The 5,632-nt window shown below is 42.4% G+C and overlaps 1 long non-coding RNA gene across 1 annotated transcript; it reads right to left on the bottom strand.

The window, feature by feature from the left end:
• Positions 1-1,858: 1,858 nt before the first annotated feature.
• On the bottom strand, positions 1,859-5,255 carry LOC124281666. The gene is made up of 3 exons (XR_006899955.1): positions 5,165-5,255; positions 5,121-5,130; positions 1,859-1,870 (listed from the first exon to the last, which is right to left on the bottom strand). It is a non-coding gene; the product is annotated as an uncharacterized LOC124281666 (long non-coding RNA).
• Positions 5,256-5,632: the final 377 nt, after the last annotated feature.

The following is a 5,632-nucleotide window of genomic DNA, read 5'->3' on the forward strand; positions in this document are numbered from 1 at the left end:
GCGCCACGACTGTCGTAAGTCTATGTTAAAGTATGGGAGTCACGATTGTCTTAGGGTTACGATCGTTTTGAGGAATGGGGCATTGGTCGTGTCTGGCTCTCACTTGAGACTTGCGACACTGAGCTATATAATAGTCCTTGTAAGTAATATAATATTCAGGTAAATGAAACCGAGTTGTTTTATTAGTAGTTCAATTTCGTTTAAGCATTTTTTTTAATTTTTATTTAAAAACCAAAAGATCTTGAGAAGAAAAATCGTCATAACGACATCGGCATAGCGTGTGCAGAGATACGAAATGTATAATACACTTTGTAAAAGGAAATAAATACTCAGCCGTTAAAATCCTGACAGTCTGTTTATTGTACTTGCACTACATAACCGGATTGTGTACCAAAGACATGTTACATTCTACATTGTCCTGATAAAATAATCATCACACGGCACACGACGGGTCGCGCGATGTTTTGGACATTTTTATATCTTCCATTGTCATAAAACTGCAGGACATTTGTGTTTGACATGCGAAATGCAGGTAGATCAGTTTTGCCGTTAGTGTAGCCACTGACCTTGTTTATGATGGTATTGAACAAAGATTTCAGATTGGTGCATGTTATTTCTATCATAAACTGTTATCGTTGCCCCATAATCTGATCTTTCCAGTTGTGAAACACAGGCACATAATTTGAGGGGAATAACAAAAAATAACAAACATAAATGTCAAAGAGACAAGAACGTATTGTAAGGCATCATCGTATGATAAGACCGTGAACTATCGACGATTCCATGTGGGTATTATAACATAGGGGTTGAAAGGTCGTGTGTACTGTCAATTCATTTGCACATGTTCATCTCAGGATTCCCATTTGGCAGACTGAAGCGATATTTCAATACGTCATGACGTCATCCACTGGTGATGGCACCAATAACAACCCCTATGTTGAATTTATTGACGTTTCCTTTTGGGGTTGATATATTTCGGGGTTCTCCAGTTTCTGTCCGTCCCCAAATAGATACATTGTCTGTTGCCAGTCCCTCCTCCTAGCATCACTGAAGAACGTGGTGGTCTGTGGTCCTGTGCATTGGGGTCAGGTCACAAATCAGTTGAGGTTAAGCAACGTAAAGCGCGGAGAGTCTTTGGATGGGTCACCGTGTTTGGCAGCTTTACTCTTGAGAGTTTCTAGGTCGTCAGTCCTGCCCCACAACGAAGCACACGTGACACATGTGGTCTCACCTTAAGCAAGTGAGTTTGTTCAAAATTGTCTTTGTTCACCAGCAGAAAATGGGTACCCGGTGGGATAAGACATGTGGCTATTAACCCTCTAGCACCTCACAGGCAGCTTGGGGTACCCGGGGTAATAATAATCAGCTTGGTAGCGTTATGGGCATTCACCTAGTGAATGGAGTTTAGCGCATTAGAAATGATGAAGATAGGGGTAAAGACTTAAGTTAAGTTTATTCACTCATTCATTTAAAATAATAAATGGCTAATATTTCGAAAAAGACAAACCCCAAAACCATACAAACAAAAACTCCTCCAAAACCATACTCGAAGTTACAGACTTTCTTTTCCTACTGATATAAATAAGTCCTTGCAAAAGGCTCATATTTCATTCGCTGGTAAAGGTACTTGGTTACTGCTTATAGCTTGTTGGTTATCCGCAAAGTGTTCTCTGTAGGATTCAAGGGATAAGATGAATCGTTCTGTTCTTGTTAAGAACGTTTCTAGAGGGGTTATATGTACCGCTGTGTCAACAACTACGGAGCCATTGCACACTTAGAACTAGTAAGCCACCTTTGTGTCTGGTACTTGGCGATACAAGACACAGGCGGCTTGGCATACAGTGGTTTCGCATCGTTCTTATTTATTTCCCTTCCCACCTAACCCACACAAATTAGAAAGATTTTGTCTTCGCAGTATCATGCACACATGTTCAGTCTAAGTTCCGGATTATCATTTTATGCCGAAAGATGTATACCTCGGCTGCACGATCTGCTCGTATTCGCCAAACAAAATCAATATTATGGGAATTGAAATGTAAACCGTATTTATGGTGTTTTGTAACGATGTGTTACTGGGAAAGATGAAACCTTTCTCCCGGCATTTCCCAGCCATAATTGGATGTAATGCTTCGCCTGTGGTACTGAGAGCGTCTCACATGTGTCAGTATTCTGGGCAGGGCAAAGCTTCGGCGTTACCATCAGGAACCCTGTGGACATGTTGTCTCGTAATCAGTCACAGCAGAGGGTCACATATACTCCACAAGGTCCCCGGGAGGTCGTCGTCGAGCAGCCATGTCTCCCTCGGCTTTGGTGACAAACGCGCTTGGAACTTCAATGTGTATTTGTTAAGATCAGGGAGAGTTCCGGTCAAGAATATACGTCTCAGTCAAATAAATTGATCGGTGGCCAGGCTTTGTGACTTGGTGAACATCTTGTCATCATGCTACATTGGCGTGGGTTGATGCTAATCATGTCAGTCACTGGATTGTCCAGCCTGGACTTGACTTTACAACAACCGTCATGTATGTAGAGTGAGTGAGTTTAGTTTTACGCCGCTTTTAGCGATATTCCAGCAATATCACGACGGGGGACACCAGAAATTCACACATTGTACCCATTTGGGGAATCGAACCCGGGTCTTCAGCGCGAGGAGCGAACCCTTTTACCACTAGGCTTCCCCACCGCCCCTCATATATATGGCATCCAGATTCATATATCTGGAATTTTGTGTGGTCTTAAACAATTAAAGAACGACCGGTCGAAATAGTTTTTTGTGAGATTGAAGTCGCTTAAAAGGTAATCTTCGATCAGCCTTTTAACAAATGGTTTGAATGTGGCGCTTTGTAAAGTGAACAGTAGCTCCAATCATATGCACGTAATTGTTTGTTTGATAGGTGTTGCCTTGTTGTTATACCTCTGAAGTGAACCCGTGAACATCCGGGTTACAATTGGTCTTCAGCAACCCATGCTTGTCATAAGAGACGACTAACGGGATCGGGTGGTCAGGCTCGCTTCCTTTGTTGACACATGCCATTGTATCCCAACTGGGTAGATCAGTGCTCATGATATCAATCACTGGATTGTTCCGTCCAGATTCGATTATTTACAGACCGCTGGTATATCCCTGGAATAATGCTTTGTGCGGCGTTAAACAACAAACCAACCAACCAACCTCTGACGTGTGTAGAAAGTGATATCCAATTGTTACATATTGAGGCCACGTGTTACTTTAGGTCTTAAAGCCACTTGGTGTGACTCGATGATTACCTTTAAAATAGTAAGGTGAAGCTCTGCGTATGTCGTTACCACCTATAACGTGTGGCTAAATTCAGTCACGCTTCCTGCTTACATGGATTAGTTGTGGCAGTAAAAGAGGGTCTGATCGTGCTTCCAGTGCCAATCTAGTCCTTGACCTTTTGCTGAACATGTGAAACTGAGATAGAGTGATAGACGCGTTAGATTGAATGACAACTTACCATGAATCAATCATCACAGGGCTGACATTTTCATAGAAAGTTTCGGGGCGGTGGGGTAGCATAGTGGTTAAAGTGTTCGCCCGCCACGCCAAAGGCCCGGGTTCTATTTCCCACATGGGTACAATGTGTGAAGCCCATTTCTGGTGTTACCCGCCATGATATTACAGGAATATTGCTAAAGCGGCGCAAAACCATACTCACTCACTCAGTTCTCCAGTGATACTAGACCGATGGAGTGGCAACGGACAATGTACCTACTAGTATTTGGGGACGGACAGAAACTGAAGAACCGCGAAATATATCAACCCCAAAAGGAACCTTCACTGAAGTCATTCTTATTGCTATTCAAAGGGCGTTGCTATCTGCTATGATACTTGTTTGTATCGTGTTATTGACGCCCTCCATCTATATTACTGCAGTCTGTAAATATTCATTTCTCGAAAAGACAATGGAACCCAGTGATCGATATTATGAGCAACGATCCGATGGCACGCATTCGACTAGGTCACTGAGCCTGACTAGCGCTCCCATCTTCTCTCCTCCCATCTCGCGATCCAATAGCCTGCCTCTCAACATCTGTATAGGCTGACTGGCTCTGTTCCAACCCGGATTCAACGGCGTGAACTTCTAGGAGGGTTCTCACAGGAGTTGTCAATACTCAGAAGGCTGTTATGGTGTCAGTGAAATCAACAAGGCATTGAATGGTTAAATGCATTGTTTGATTGTCATTTGTCTTGCTCGACAGCGGTGTAAGGATCTATACCAAAACGTCACTCTTTCACTATAAAAAGGAAGGTGATGTCTAAACATTTGTATACTGAGGTATTAAATGGCAGAAAACAGGAACATCTATTGATTCTTTATTTTGCTTCTGTTACGTGCCGATGTCCGAACTAAAACAATAAGTTATCGGAGAAATCAATACGCAAAATAACTCTGGATGAAATCTTGAAACAACAAAGAAATGCTACACAATTGACAACTGTATAATTCACTATGCTTACAAATCAATACAAATTGCTTCAAAGTTTTTACAATGGCATTAAGGTATAGAGTGGTAGTACAAAAGTCATTGGCAGCCTGGAATGATTATATTTCATAGCAGAAACATCAGTGGTAATAATAAGCACCTCGTACCAACAGTGATCAAGTTTCCAAGTTGGCTGAATATCCCTGTGCTGCCCGTGAGGCGCTAGAAAGTTAAGAGGCATTTGACTTATCCCACCGGGTACCCATTCAATGATGGGTGAACAGAGGCAATTCATGAGCAAACTTCCTTACTAATGTGAGACCACGTGTGTCATATGTGCTTCCTAATGAAGTCCTAGAAACTCTGAGGATTCAAGCTGCCTCGGTCATCCATCCAAGGACTCTCCGCGCCCAACGTTGCTTAACTTCAACTGATTTGTGACCTTGGACTCTATGCACAGGACCACATATATAGCACATGACTTACATAGTGGATTATTGATGGGACATATGTCTTAACTATTCCATAACAGCAAGCTGTATTTAAACATTAAAGATCTGTAACATACCGAAATGATTGTTTTTTTAAATCCAAATTATACAGATGTGGGTCCAGTCGCCCAAATTCGCTGACCAGAGTTACGATCATATACTGACGGAAACAAGTAAGGGAACAGCACTTCACCTCAGTGTTCCTCTATCTATTCTCAGTTTAGCACCCACAGTGCGATACAAAGCTTGTGAAGAAACCTGGAAAAGAAGAAAGGAACACTTTTGTTTTCATGCGTTCCCTTATCTGTTTCCCTCAGTATATAAGGGTGGGTTTGAATATCGTTTCACCCCGATTGTGTTTCAAGTTTTGCATTATGATACCCATGCTTGCGGGTTTCACCGAAGTGGTAAACCTCCGAGACTTGCATCACTTTGAGGCGTCCCCCCAACACAAAGCTGTCGCATCAAAGTTTAACTGGAATATTATTCAAGCTGGGTTAAACCTAACTCAGTCACTCACACACCCACACACCTATCGACGGCTAACGTTTCCTTAACTTCGCCTGATTTGTAACCAGTGTGCTCTGTATAGGAATACATGCCATCAGTAGACAGTACCTTAGAAGACAACATCCCAGTAGCACCAATACATGGCTTTATGTCTGAGGTCTTGGGTGCAGTTGTACAAAACAACT

This window comes from Haliotis rubra, unplaced genomic scaffold (genome assembly GCF_003918875.1).
Source record: "Haliotis rubra isolate DU_JTF1 unplaced genomic scaffold, ASM391887v1 Scf287, whole genome shotgun sequence".
Taxonomy (NCBI): Eukaryota; Metazoa; Mollusca; class Gastropoda; order Lepetellida; family Haliotidae; genus Haliotis; species Haliotis rubra.